Raw genomic sequence first — 15,775 nt, 5'->3', positions numbered from 1 at the left:
AGTCGCTTTTGTAGATACTTTAAAGCAAATAAACCCTATGACAGCCAATTCATTCATTCATGAACTCAATTAATCAAAGAAATGTCACCAGGCTTTACATTTCCATGGCAATATTTATGTTCTGTTCTCTTACTGACAGAATGATATCATTTGAGTGATACACAGAAAGGCTTATGCAAGTCCCCCATTGTGCTGGTTTTCATATAGAATTCCATGTATTGATGGACCACAGCACTAGCACATAGTCTGGTTTGTGTTGTTGTTTACTTGCAAGCATGACACAGATACAACGTGACAGAACGGTAAACAAACATACTCGTTTGGCTGTTAGGCCAAAGAAGCAAAGACGCTATGGTTACCATATAGGTTCACTCAGTGACATCTCAATGTAATGTAGGTTTTTACTGTAATGTTGTTTTTGTTTATGGTTATCGTAAGACGTTACGGTGAAGTGTTTAACAGAGTAAGTGATAGCAGATGGACAAAATGTTGGTGTTCCATAAAGTGGTGTAAAGCTTAGGAAGCAGCTGTTGACCGAGGGGATAAGTAGTGTTGCTTGTGTGTGTTTGTGAATGTGAGTGATTGTGATTGTGTGCATGCCTGTGTGCTGGCTTAGGAAAACACCTGCCACCACTGAACAGTCCACCAGTCTGGACCTCAGGCTCTGTCGGCTCCACCTCACAGGGCAGAGTGTTGCTTTCTCTTCTGAACGAGCTCAGCACATTGTTTATTGTGAGCTGTCGTCTGATGACAGGACCATGCACATTTTTGTGTGATGACCCGGAGCCGGTTCAAGGCGGTTCATTTTTCCAGACCTGGTCTTGTAGGGTTTGAATGGGTCATCCGGAACAATAGTTCATTAAGATGCTTTAATTGGAGTGCGGTCACCCGTGAACTTGGTTGTGGAAACATGGGGGTTAAAGGCAGAATCCTGACAACCTCAACATGGTCCCACCATTGATTACCATCCACAGGACTGACAACAATGACACAGTGAAGGAAGCGCTACGATGGAAATGATTATGGGGGCCAGCACCTTTACACACACACATACAACCACAAAGAGATGTGTGTGTCATACAGTACACACACACACACAGTACCAGCCTATGAACAAGCTTTGTATGCTTGCCCAACCAAGCAGAACACCAATGAATCCCTTCAAATTGGGCAAATGTACAAACCAAAGACAAAAATGGGATGGGTTTTCCTGACGATATGTTTTATTTACTTTATGGAGCGAGACTTCTGATTGACACACACAGCTCTCCTCTCACAAAATCAGGCCTGACCAGAATTAGAATACCCATTTTAGACCAGTATTTTAACTTTATTACAACTAGTCTTTTTTCGTTTGTACTGCAGTTCATTATTTATGATGACACAACCATTTGAATGAATAATTGTTAAAAGTTGTAAATACACTATTCTTCTATTCCCTGGCCTTACTCCTTGTGAGTGATGGACCGGTGCAGTTGGGTTTTGTCTTTGACGTTGGTAATGGTTTAAGCTGTGACAAATCATTAGCCTGTGTAGATAATGTGTTAGCATGTGTTGGTTGCGGTTGCTAAGCCTATGGCACTCTTCAGTGACGGCAGTAAAAAGCCTTGTGGCTGGGAAGCATGTAACAGCATGCCTCCTCTGTAGTCATGGTGAAATGTCATGGTCCATATTTCAGAAGGGTGAGGACGGTAGTGACCACCCAGGACAAAGCTTTTCAGAGGTTATATAGGACAACTTGAATACAGGAAGGTCCCAGACCAGGGTAGGGCTACTGTAGTCTATTTGGTTTATTAAATCAGCCCCTACACTACTCTATCTATAACTCTCTTTCTCTGTCACTCACTTACTGTCCCACTCTCTAGCTCTCTCTTTTCTCTCTCTCTGTATACCTCAATCCCTCTCTCTCTCTCTCTCTCTCTCACTATTTCTTTGTCTATTTTACTCTTTACATTCCACCATCTGCCTGTTTACTGTTCTCTGGATTACACACACACATACACACACACTTACTTAAAGACATTACTTCCAGACATTGTCCCTGCTGCATGGTATATCATGCATATGGCATAGGGACAACAGGGGGCGCAGCAAGCTGTCTACCTCTATGACGTTCCCATGGACTTCATTCACCAGTGTTACTGTGTTGCAGGACGGTCGAGTGGACGGTGTATAGGATAACTTCCATGATGACCAGTGAGCAGTTTCTGCAGAGGCAGTCAAGCATGTGGACATGAACAGAAGTTTTGATACGGATTCATTGTTTCGGTGGGAGTTCATTTTAACTCAAGGACTTCAAGTTACTTTCGGATTATGAGGATACCTTGTGCGTTTGTTTATGAATCTCACGGGGCTGAAGTCTTAATACCTTTGAGGAGACATATTGCATCGCACACTTGATAAAAAGTAACAGGTTGACATACGCATTTAGTTTTTCAAGGTAGGAAATAAATCATTATTTCCCCAATATTTGCATGGGCAAAAAATAATAGATAAAAAAAACACATTTACAGTTATTGACTATATAGCAAAAACACTTATTTATTCTTCATTCAACTGCGTCTTTAGCCCTTAGTAAAAAAAAATAGCGGCCAAACCCTTAACAATGTTAGCAAATGTTAATCGAGCCGTTCGCCCTTTCATACAGGTGGCGGTACAAGATCCTTTACTCAGAATTGTATCGACCAGCAATATTTTATTTCACTTTTCACTACAGTTGTTTATCTGTCCGGCAGGCCAGGTTGTGATAAGCTTCAGAAATGTTCAACAAATGTTGTTGGCAAGCCCAACAACGTCAAAGATTGCTTCCTAATTGTACTGCATTTCCATAGTAGAGAGTGGAATGAGTTTGGTTTTTCCATCTACATAAAAAATATTATTCAATCTATAATTAATAAGTTAGAAAATTGCTAACTTAATTTATGATTAATCTATTCGGAACAACTCGGAACGCGGCTAACTTAGTGCCAATGATTGGTTTTAATGTCAGGATGCGCGTTTTAAAAGGCTTGCCTATGTTTCCATCAGGTTTTTTTTTGTGAGAGAGAACGCAAGATCGAGGATTTTACCGGTGAGGGAGGAGGCTGCAGACCTGCTGTCTCTGAGCGGTGTAACGTTTCGGCAGGGGGGACAGTTCAGTCGTTTATTCGAGCCTGGGGGTCAGGGGTCAACTCACATGGTCAAGTCGACAGCAGTCAGGGTCGTGGGGATACACTCTAATATGGGCTAAGGCTCTAGTTGTAGCTGTGAGCTGATCATTCATGGCTCAGCTTACTTATGCTTTATGCTGCAAATACAACTTTTATCTTCCCTGCAGAAGCTAGAGAAGCATTAGGAGCATGTGTGGAGTGTGTGTCTGGAGCCTCAGGTACAGTCAATATATCCTACCCCACAACACATTATCTCAATAGTATATGTTTGTACAACAGTTTACTAAGTGTTCATTATGTTGCCCAAGATGCATATTTATATATTGCATTTAAATGTCAGAGTAAACCCCTTGTGTATTAGAGCTGGTTCTCTCTGCTCCACACAGAGTCTCCATACTCCTGCTCTTTAGGCTATACACACTGGACTGCCAGCTTGCAACAGACCACAGAAAGGTGAGTTGATGATTTGATTTAGTGTGTGTGAGTGTGTGTATGTGTGTTTTCCTGGGAATTGAGCGACAGTTGGGGTTGCAGGGGGCACATTGTCTATGTTCTAGCATGTGGGGTCTGTTTGATGTCCTTGGGCTCACTGGGAGAGACCTCCCCAGAGTGTTTGCAGGCTGAGTGTCACTTCTACTTTCAGCTTCATCCAGTGGTTGGCACAGACACAAGGCTCACTGAACTCGAACCCAAACTAGGCATAATCGCGCCTTCCGATTTGAACTCTGACAGTTAGAGCGCTCAGCTCCCAGAGGGAGCATAATCCTTTTTAACTTTGCGGAAAAGTTTATAGGGTCTGCTAGCGACAGTGTTATTGTTAAACCACAAAGCCGCTAAGTACTGTACAACACAGCCTATCCCTGTATGCATGTTAACAAGCAATCAGTCAGTGAGGATGCCTGAGGGAAATGTGACCTGAGTGTAAATCTGTTGGCTGGCGAGGGAACAGCAGTGAAAAGCCCTCTGGGTAGCAGAGGGGAAGACACAGGGGTCATGCCAGCTGTCAGTAAGCCTCCCCATGATCCCCGGAGCTATGAGGAGGAGCAGGGCCGGGAGGGAGGGCGGGGGCAGACCGAAAACAGAGGACAGACAGATGAACGATTAACCAAACATTTACAACCATAGCTTGTGGGTTGAACTGAGGGTCGGAGGCGGGCATGGCTATGGGCATTCCACTTCAGAGAGAGTTTGTCAGGGTTGGCCTCGTGCGTTTCCAGGAGTCCAGCTGTTTGACCCTCGACTGACCCCGGAATGACAGTGGAGTTGAGTTACAAAGGCCGCAGTAGGAGGTGGGGGGGCGGGGCCCTGAGGGCTCTCTGAATAGACCCATGCTGCTGAGTGACAGGAAGGGGGGCGCTCTGCCAACTCTCCCCCACCGCTTATGTATTCTCTTACCATCTTCTAAAAGCCAAAGACAGCTGAGCTAAGCCTTTGGTGTGTTTCGTGTGTTTAGCCTCAAAGAGGTTGGCATCAATGGAGACAAAGTGCTTCTTAAAGTGTAGGATTTCCATGAGGGTCCACGGGCAAAGCCATTTGGCACAGGAGGTGGGTTGGCACCGGGCTGGCACTTGCTGGGTCCTCAGACAGAGAGAGCAGTGATCGCCGCTAATATGTTTCTGGCTCAAAGTCACAAAGAGGGATAAAGTCAACAGTGGGGAATGCAGGTAGCCAATAGGGGGTGTTGGAAGAAACAGACTGCTACTATCAGCCAAATCTGGGCTTTATCCCCCTTGAATACAGGCCCATCTCATTCTCAGGGGGGTGAAAAACTATTTCCAAACACATGAGGTCATTGGCTCTAGTCCTTTTAGCGGGTTAGGTCTAGGTAGCCTCTGACTGAGCAATGGATGTTATCCCTGCCTTCCCTGTTGTGTCTGAGACCTCTTTCCACGCTGTGTGTGTTTTAGGATGCTAACTCAGGACATTGTGTGTCGATGCAGGTCCCTCAGAGGGCAGAGACCCACCAAGGAGCTGTAGCCGGCAGGGAGGGGTCCGGGGGCTCCTGGGGGGCATGGGGGTCGTGGACCTCCTGCTCACGGACTTGTGGAGGAGGGGTGCAGGAGCAGACACGGCCATGCCTGCCCTTGTACACCCCACTCGCTGGCCTCCTCCCTACCCCTCCAGACCTGGGGTCTACCCACAGCACCCCGGGACATGTGGTGTCCGCCTTGCGCCCCTCCGTTCCCCTGCATCGTGAGGCAGGGAGACCCCCCAGCTCCAACAGTAGCAGACGAGGGGAGCTTAGGAGTCCACAGAGAGAGAGGGAAGCTCGCCTGGTCGCAGGTACTGTACCCCTCACGTGGTGGGCTGGGTCTGGGCCTGGTTTGAGGGCCCTGCATGCTGAGCAGTTTAAAAGTGGTTCAGTGGAACCCCATGGTCTGTTTGACTGCCCTATAGGGGTAACGCTATTCTGTTATATATGGAGTCAATAGTCTGACTTGTGTTTGGCAGGTTTGTGACCTCCTTCCTACTAAAAAGACTTTAAATAAATAGCGCTGACAGTTGAGTAATGGGGGATGTTGGTACTGGAATCCAAGCAGCTAAACAACAACAAAGCTCAGTGCTTTTTGCCACAGACTCCCAACCGCTTCTAAGGAGTCATGTTCCTGGAGAGGATTTGTAATGGTGCTGAAAGACTTTAAAAAGAAATATCTCTTTCATAGAGCGTTTGTGTGTGTGTGTTTTGCTTGTTTGTTTAGGAGGGGCAGTGACAGCCAATCGTTCCAGGGAGGTACGGATATGGCAGGATGCCATATGTAGTTTTCCCTTCAGACGGGACACAGGCCAGGCGTCCGAGGGGGGCACGCTCACACTCGACAAAGACGCGCTCCGCTCCCTGACCCCAACTACCCCACTTCCCGACACACAGGCCACAGGTCCTCCAATTGGCAGCACTACAACAACCCCAACATCCACAGCCCAACCCACCATCAGCCCCCAGCCCCCCCAGCCCAGAACCAACCCAGTCTGGCCCCATTGTACCAGCCGGGCTCCGCACACCATCCCCAGCAGCCCCCAGCAGCCCCAGCAGCCCCAGCAGCCCCAGCAGCCCCAGCAGCCCCAGGCCGGGCAGGGTCGGTACCCAGCCAGCCAGGCCCCAGCACCTCTGACACCCCCAGATAGACCCTACAACCCCCTTCCCACCTCCTCCTGCATTGGGGAGCACAGCCAGTACAGGATTTGCAACACCAATGTAAGACATGACCTCATGACTCATTTCAACTGATTAGTCACAACTCGACATGATCTGGAAACACAACCCTTTCTCTGGGACTTACTTAGCTTTCTCCCTATGCGTGCGTCTGTGTCCTGTCTGTCTATCTGTCTGTTCAACGCCCACACACCGTGTTTTTGTGTGTGTCCATCCCAGGCCTGCCCCCCAGCGAGCAGACACATCCGGGCTGTGCAGTGTTCCCTCCTACAACAGCCAGCCATTCATGGGGCGCCTGTACGAATGGGAACCCTTCAACGAAGGTAGGGCTACTCTCCTGTCTCCCTCCCAGTCTTCTCTGACAGTGACTACCCTTGCCTCCGTTCAACTCATCCCACCTAGGTGTGGTGACGTAAGCACCATACTATGTCACCTGTCGGAGGCACCGTGATGTATCCCTGTCTTATTGACCTGCCAGGGTTCTGTCGAGAGATTTAGGTGTCTCGGGTATCCAAGCAACAGTCAAAACACACAATGACCATATTGTTTCTTTTCAATGATGCTTTGCCCAAAAAGAAATGTTTGCCAATATGAATGTCTGTCAGAAGATTTGACTTTTTGATCCCGTCTGTAGTCATGGGTTGCTGGCATGTACAGATCAACACATCAAGTTAATGAAGTTAAAATACCTCTGCCTTTATTTATGAGGTCAGCGACAGTTCAGTGATACCTATCTCAAACTCTCAAAAATGGAATTACAAGTGTTTAAGCAATGTCTGGACATCTGAGCTGATTGACTGTACAAGAAATTCACTCTGTGACATGCCAACTCCTACAGACACACATTCCTGGAGGATATTGTTGTCTCTTACACACCACTGAGATGAGGGGCTCTAATAGGCACTAATTGATGACTTTGGAGGAGCAGAGCAACCTTCTTCCCTCGCTCTGTGAGGATTTACAAGGTATTATCTTAGCTCTGGCAAGTGCAGCTCCCCTAAGATTGCCTATCCACAGGCATTACCTTTTACCACAAGTCATTACATGGCATACCGCAAATATACTCAGACAAGTGATTTAGCCACCACAGCTAATCTCAGGGCAACCTGCTGTTATGTAAACACAACATGAGTTTGGCTCTTTACAGAGCACGGTTATGAAGCAGCTTTGTACTAAATTGAAGAAAAGAAGCACTCGAAGATTAATTTATTTTAGAGAATGGTAAAAACTTCCCTCACTACTACACAGTTCCTAGTCTCATGGTGTGACATGGCCTCAGACCGACTTTTTCTCTTGAATGTGACATTTGTTCTGTGCTGCCCCCTCATGGCGTGGAGGATGTGTGGTTGTTGATAAATGGCTTGACCTACAGTATTCCCTCTCTCTGTACAGTATGTGAAATATACTTGATTCAAACAGGGTTTTCTCACCCTTGCTCTAAACTCTTGATTTCTGTTTATCTTCCATCCTTATGTCACAGTTCCTGGAGACCAGCACTGTGAACTCAACTGTCGGGCCATTGGGTTTCGATTCTATGTGCGGCAGTCGGACCGGGTCATTGACGGGACCCCATGTGGCCAGAACGACTCATCCTTGTGTGTGGCAGGGCTGTGCCAGGTAGGACTCACCACCTGAGGGCATCCAAACCATCATTACATGTAACTTTCTAGTTTTCAATGCTTTTTACCATTGATATCAACTGATGCTGGAAGATGCTTGTTAGAAATGCAGTTCTGGTCATGTACTGCAGGGGGCAGCAGTGTATAGAGTGTGTCCAGGCCAGCGTGCCAAGTTGACAGGATCTCTTTCTTTGAGACATAGGATCTCTTTCTTTGAGACATAGGATCTCTATGACATAAAATATTTGTGCTAGACAGACAGCCAGATGTATGTATGTTTTGACCTCATATTTGATGCACAACACTAAACCCTCACCCGTATCCAGACTTGGAAAGACATGAGTCCTTCTGTGACCCAGTACATTGCTGTTGACTGGATAAGTGATTAGTGAGGGGAATACAGTATGGTGGTATTTTCAGTTGGATTTGAATCTTAGACATTTGACTGTGTTTTTTTTTCTCTTTTGATTCAGTGCCATGATTGTGAATGAACTCTGTCCAAGTATGCGCTAAGAACGTTTTCGAGCCCCCTTTTCCTCCCAGTTGATTGTACTGATCTTCCTCTGCTTGCCACTCTTGTTTCCCATGCATTGTAATCTACCAGAGATTTAGTCCATATTAAGATTTAATCAAGATAGAGTTCCCTCTGATCTCATATTAGCCTTTTTTAAATTTCCACTGCTAATACCGTTGAAATTATGATTTGTCATGGGCGGGGGGGGGGGGGGGGGGGGGGGGGGTGGGGGGGGGGGGGGGGGGGGGGGTGTTCTCATTGGACTCTAACCCTGTAGGTGGGAGGAACTGGAGCAGCCAACGTGTGTTTGTCCTTATGTCTCCTGCAGCTCCCTAACCTGGTTTGACCACGTCCCAGAAGCTGAGCTTCAGCACAAGAGACATCACCAAGACAACAGACGACCTCAGTCCTCATGTCTAGGTGTTCTCTCAGGGAAATCCTACAGGTCGGGGCACATCCCATAGTAGCAGACTAGCAGGGAGATTGTGTCAGAAAGTATGCTGGAAAACACAAACTGACTGGATGCTCTCTCCGAAACATCTGCTTCTCATACCTTGGCCCCTCATTTGCTGTGAAAGGAAAAATAAATCTAACTTTTATTGTTATCTAAGCTTTTGCGGACAGTGCCTGAACACAGTTCCTGTGTTTGTTCGATGTTGAATCTGTTGTGTTGCTGTTTTTTTCTGTGAAGCCTCGTGAGCTGACTCCGAGCTGTACTGTAGATATGTGTTCTGCAGAAACGTGGACTGTAGTACTGTATGTATTTACTGTAGCTGTGTGTGTATTGTACTGTGGAGCTGCAGTGTGGTTCTGCCTGGCCAGGCCATGCCTGTTTCCTGTGACTGGGTCCTGCAATACACAAATCAGACTTGCACTGAGTGGGCTGTGTAAGTAAGCACATGGGCTTCATCATGGTAGAGTGTATGTGTGTAAGAGTGTATGTGTTTAAGAGTGTATGTGTGTAAGAGTGTATGTGTGTAAGAGTGAAGAGATGTGGTGCTGGAAGCAATCATAACCTTCATGCAAATGGCCCGTATAATGTAGGAGGAGGTGTGTTTATTTAGGAACACACACACACACACACCTGGCATATTGCCCAACCTTACATCTGTAGCTCTATTCTATGCTCACCATAGGCCCCGGACACACTACCACGCTTAACCAGGCAAAGGCTGCTAGTTCCCTGAGCTTCATTTGCTGATCAGCCAGCCACTGCCAGTTTGACCTTTGACCTGGGATACCACCGCGTGCCTCTCTCCTTTCTGATTCTGACGCACACAGAGCCTCAACTCAATACCGGAGTACCAGCACACGTCACTCAGTTTTTATGGTTCCACAAGGATGCAGACATTCAAGGCTTACTAGTCTCGGCCAGGGTTTATGGCCTTATTAAGTGAAACAGTAGTGAGTTGTTGAAATTAATCGAATTACAAGAAAAAAATACTTAACGTCTCATTTACAAGCGGCCCTAGATTGTGTGTAAAAAAGGATTTGGTAGATACACGGGTGTGGGTTTTGGAATTTCAGTTAGCCCTCTCATATTTGGATGACCTGCTGAGTCGTTGGGCTTACTGTGAGACAGGCAGCCTATATCCTGAGTGATCTAGAGCTTACCGGTAGTTGGGCTAAACAGTTGGTCACTGTTAGGGGCACCCCATTCCCTCTGCACTCAAAGACTGTACTCTCTTTTAAGATTTTTCTGTCTCCAGCTGTGCTGTTTTGGCTCCATGAGCTTATTCAGTACTGTGACATAGCTAGCTTAGCACACTTCATTAGCTAGCTTGACACAACTGATGAAATTAATTGGTTCAGGTCCAGCGTTTATGGCCTGTGATGTTACAGTCCAGTAGCAACTGGTGCCACAGTATATTACACAATTCTGGAGCCATTGAGGCGTAGTATATTGTAAGACCCCTTGTTGTAAAATTACGTCAATTTTAGCTCTTTAATTGCTAATTCCTTTTTTTGAAAGACCACATTTATCCAATAGCATTGCAAGGCAAGACATTAAGATCCATTGGCAATGTAAATGTGGTCTTTCAATGTATTTATTTTAATTTTAAACCAGGTCTTACAGGGATATACTTATTGTTAGACAAGAGATATGTTTAACCACTTTTAATGGAAAATTCGACCTAACCCATGGTATTCTACATTCCTCATTGCTCTCTGTAAGTGATGGCCGTGTGTGTAGAGTTCCTGGAATTCTGTAGGGCCCCCTACAAATCTGAGACATATCCAGGGGACAAATCCTTAAAGCTGTGGTTTTGTCTGGTGGCTCCAGCTCTTCTGTTGCTGTACACTGGACTGCAAGGCCGAGCGGATGTGGGCGGAGGTCAAGCACAGGGCAGCCCGGCATACAGAGCAATATCTGAAAGCATCGTTTATGTTATTTTGGTGTTATGTCAATATGACTCCATGTATATGCACTGACACAACAGAAAGAAAGTATGACTTTGTCTTTATCTGCAGCCTTTCTATATTCTTCTGCTCTTCAAGATATTTGGTAGCAGATGTGTGTCTATAATGTGTCTTCACCATAGTCCACCAATAGCTACTCTGTACTTTGTGTGACTGATGGATAGAAGCCAGTAAGGGTTCTCCGTAATTACCTCTTGTCTTAGCCGTGGACAGACTGAGTCCTACCTATGAATCATGCACTTAATGTAAGGAGCTTGGATCCGGTCTGTGGGACTGCAGTGCTTCCCACCCCGTGCCAGACGTAACACTGAAAGAGTGAAAAGTCCGAAGCCGGCTCCAAAAAAATGGTGAGTGCTGTTACACATCTTAGACGGACACGGAAAAGAAAGCTCCCTTTATGGAGGGAGTTCTATTTAGACTCAGCGAGCGCTCGCTCTCTGCCAGGGAGGTGCGCTGGAGAAGGGTGTGTGTGTGTTTTTAAAGCCTGATCTCTGACCACACACTTTTCTGCTGGCTATGGTGGGATGAGATCTGGAGAAATGTATCTGGGCTGGATGTGCGTGACTCCAGGTTTACTTCCTGGAGGGTGATCTCTTAGCATTCTGCGAATGGATAAGGTGGAAGGCTTTGCTTCAGTAGCGCTACTGTAGAGGTAAACCAATTCCCCCTAAAATCTCAATATCCCCTGGTGGTCAACGCGTGACACACTTTAATTTATGCCTGGATTTTAAAGAACACTGATGGGACCGTGGTGAACAGTTTCACTCCATGCTTTAGCTATTAAAGTTACTTCACGACTGTTAACGTTTCTCCGGGAATGTATTTCATTAACTGTCAGTAACTGTCAAAACTCTGCTAGTAACATGTGCTTCCAGTCCCCTTAGCTCCTTCATTTGTTTGTCTGCCGGCTTTCCACCCCCCCCCCCCCCCCCCCTCTCCACTCTCTGTTCTCCTGTGAGGGATGAGGGGCCAGGTTTGGCAGCTATGTTGGCTAAACAATGTCCCCCCTCTGCTCGTGTCAGGGCTTGACCGCTAGCCTGCTCCCTACCACCCTCTGCCAGTCCTCAGCACAGGCCCAGACCCAAGTCCAACCTAACACAGCCAACAAACGCCCACACCTCTCTCTCCTAGCCACTGTTTCTCTCCCGCCTTTCTTTCCCGTTCCCCTCCTTTGACAGCTGCATCTGTTTTAGGCATTCTCGTGTTGGGAAGGACTGACTGGTTTAAGGAGGGATGAAAGCTCTGAAATACGGCTGGCACAGACTGGCGAAGAGATCCCAACCTGGCCTCCTCTCACGACAGGCCCCAGCTGGAGGCATGCAGCATGGTGTCCACCAATCTCTGTGGATGACCAGGGACTTGTCATCCAAGGTGTCTGTTCACACTGATTGGACCATCTTTGGAGACGTGCGATTCTTTCATGCTGCCAAAAATGTCTAAGTGTCCGCTTTCAACAGGAACAGTTTTCCTGCTTTCCCCTTCCTCTGTGACTTACTTCCTTTGATTGTGATGTAAATAGTCTGGAGGATTCTCAAAGGTCTGATGTCTATTCTAGTTTGACACTGTCTGGTGTGTGAGGCCTTGTACAACTAATGGCCATGAGTATTACAATTTAGTTTTGCACTACTTGGCAGGCTTAACTCGATTTGAAATAATCCTGCCTGTTGGACAGCTGCTGCTGCTGCAGTGCGGGTAGCCGTGAGACTTCTAAATGAAGATGTAGGCTGTCCACATTGTGTGTCTTAGGGTCTCCACGGTACATGGACCTACCCGCTGGTTTCCTGTGGATGGTGATAAGCTAAATGAGGGCTCCTTTGTATGATGGGAGCTGTCATTTTCAGCGATGTTAAACAAGGAATACAGAAGTGCAGGGGATAGGACTGGCCCCTGCCTCTGGAGCCAGGCAGCAGACAGACAGTGTTTGTAGGTCAGAGGGCGGTGGTATCCCAGGTCTCTGACTGATTTACGTGGAGACTCTGTACGGGGCCAGGCAGCGGTATTAATAGCAATCAGCAGACACGCACCCAGAACACGGCAAAATATGTTGGTTACTACAATATCTCTGTGTCAGTCAGCTCACCAGAGGGCAAGGTGCTGGAGCAGGTTATCACCTGTGTGTTTGTGTTGACTAAAGGAAAGGCTACTTACTGTGTGGTCAGTGGTCACTATGTGTCAGGAATTTATGGTTAGTTGCGAGTGACAGATAAGATTGTCAATGCCTAAGTGACTGTGTCAGAGCAGTTGGTGGTCTGCTCCCCAGGGTCAAACAGTCATAAATTAAACCGTTATCTGTGTTCCTAACGCTTTCATAAACAACAGTCCATTAGAAGGTGTGTAAAGAAGCCTCACTATAACAAAGCACCTAGTGGACTTCAGTTCACCAACAAAGAGGCGTAATCTGTCCTTGTGTCGTCAGCCACAGTCCCATGGCTCACAATGAACCAGCCGTAAAACGTGTAGTACGGTCCACTATGGTCTCTGTATCACTGGCCCTTAACATGACCCTGTCACTCACCCTGTCAGCTGGCTTCAACAGCTCCCCAGGCTCCGCCCCCCACCCTCACAAACCCCCTCCCCCCCACCCTGGTTTCTGCATTAACCACTCCGGCTCCTCCCTTTCCAGTCAGATACATACCTGCAAGGAAACAATCATGGGCCATACTGTACATGCCCGGCCTTGCAGATGCTAACATGTATCCCAGATGATCCTCAAATCAAGCCTTTGCTCCTTTCTCCCAACTCACTCTCCTTCCTCCATCCCTGTGGAGCTTTATGTTCAATCCACTCCAATGAGCGTTCAAATTACTTTTTTCCCCAAATGTGCATGCTGGTAGAATGAGGGTTGATATGTATGTATTGTACTGTATGTCAAGAAAATAATGGTAGTTGAACATTTTGACAGGTGGAGTACACAGAAATCTCAGTGGACAGGAAGCGGAACGAGGCGTCTGAGTGTGGCTCTCACAGTCTGCAAAATGGTCTGGAAATCTTTCTAGAGGCAAAACATGAATACAGTCAGCCATTGTATGACTCTCTTTGTAACACATCCTCATACTTTACAGTAATGGTAAGACCACCTGCTGTGGTGCATGGATATCATGTGTGTGCACGCGTGGGTGTGTGTGTGTGTGTGCATGGACAGACAAGACTTCAGGAATCAGACATTTGGAGCCCAGCCTGCTGTGCTGACCCCCATGTTAAAGGAAACAACGCTACAGGAGGACATCGTTTCTCCAGTGTAGCTTGCAGCCCCACCCAAGTGTGTGTGTGTGTGTGTGTGTTGATCCAGTGTAGCTTGCAGGCCGGTACCCCAGCCAACTCTCAGATTAGGAGCTTTGTCCTCAATTTGGGGGTGCATTAGCTGGTGTCTTTGACTCTATGGAGATGGGTATGCTGTTGAAAATACTTCAACTCGACATGTGTGCAGCTGTTTTGTGTGTCTGTGTAGGTGTCTTCATGGTGCGAAAGCTACTAGCTATCATTGCATGTGCCCCGGGGTGTGTGTGTGTGTTTTGAGGGGAGCGAGTGCCAGCAGAAGCCAAGCCATTTCCAGGTGTGGAGAGACTGCTCTCTCATTTAATAATGTCTTTACTAGTTTACTGTGGAAAACGCTCACTGTTCAGTTTTCGTCTTCTGACGGGCTTGGCTTGCCCTGATGGTTTTTTAGTTTGTGTTTGGTGAAATGATTGAATTCATGTAGACAAGCTACGTAACCCCAGGCCTCATTCAGAACACTGATGGTTTCACTAAACTGGAGCACACTTTTTGATGAAAATATATGAATTCACTCAACAGTGTGAAGTCAGGCACCTGTAGCCCAAGGGAGGGGATGGGTTCAGCAACACTATCTACTGTACTGGAGACCTCCTATATTCATTATTGACTCTCTTGCAAATTTAAGCTCACTCTTACTGTCACTTTGTCTCTTTTCTCTGTTTCTCTTTTCTTTTTCTCTCTTTTTCTTTCTCTTTCTCTCTTTGTCTAATGTATTGTGGTTTCTCTGCACTGTTGACAACAGCACAATATGATCTTGTGGGGTCTCCAGGCGCGTGGTCGAAAAACTCTCTTTTGTCTTCATGCGAATCCAGCTACAATGCCCCATGCTCTCAGTAGGACTATAAAACTTTAGGAGAAAACCAACTGTCAGATAGCACACTCCTTACTTCAGTGTCTTGATGAAGTAGGATGTAATGTTCTGGAAACAATGAAACAGCTATAGGAAAACCATATGCTGACTTCAGTCTCTATGTCCTCTTGGATCTCAAGAATATGTTTTCCTTAGTGGGTATCTAAAAGTCTTCACTCCCTTTTATTATTATTATAATTTTTGGTGACCTTAAACGTGACCTTTTGTCACATCCTGAGGGGCCTCATCCATCCCCCACTCGATACTCTGTATTGACCATATAGAAGCTATTTGATTTGATTTCTGAAGATATGATATTTAAACTATAAGCCCTTTCCCCCTTGCCAACAAGTTTCACTTTCAAGTTATATACAGTACTTTATCTTTTTGTACTTTTCAGTATCTCTCTCACTCTTTATTTGTCTCCCTACCGTTGTCTCTCTCTACCAATCTCTCTCTCTGTCTGTTTAAACCCCTCTCTTCCCACCTCTTCTCTCCCTCCTCAACAACCCCCCCCCCCACAACACACACCCGTACATGCCCCCTTCCCCCAGCTGCACCTCCTCCAGCTCATTTTACAAGACAGTTCTCTCCCAGATCAGGCAGAGCAGGCGTTCACTGCTCTTCAGCGACAGAGGAGAGAGGAGCAGCAGCAGCCAGGGGATCTGAGCTCAACAAAGCCGCTCCTGGAGGTTTTTGTGCGTGTGCGTGTGACAGTGTGTGGCGCTGTGATATGAGTGTGGAGCGTGTGAATGCTTGACTGACTGAGTGCTTGGTTCGTTGGCGTTGGCCTTC

At 46.7% G+C, this 15,775-nt stretch overlaps 1 long non-coding RNA gene across 1 annotated transcript; it reads left to right on the top strand.

Moving 5' to 3' along the window:
- The first annotated feature begins 2,192 nt into the window (after nucleotides 1-2,192).
- Nucleotides 2,193-5,131, top strand: LOC124481968. Its single transcript, XR_006957707.1, has 4 exons — nucleotides 2,193-2,440; nucleotides 3,317-3,367; nucleotides 3,536-3,602; nucleotides 5,090-5,131. It is a non-coding gene; the product is annotated as an uncharacterized LOC124481968 (long non-coding RNA).
- The last annotated feature ends 10,644 nt before the right edge of the window (nucleotides 5,132-15,775 follow it).

Source organism: Hypomesus transpacificus, chromosome 19, assembly GCF_021917145.1.
Source record: "Hypomesus transpacificus isolate Combined female chromosome 19, fHypTra1, whole genome shotgun sequence".
In the NCBI taxonomy this organism is placed as follows: Eukaryota; Metazoa; Chordata; class Actinopteri; order Osmeriformes; family Osmeridae; genus Hypomesus; species Hypomesus transpacificus.
The sequence above is the reverse complement of the archived record's forward strand: the minus strand, read 5'-3'. Positions and strand labels throughout refer to the sequence as shown.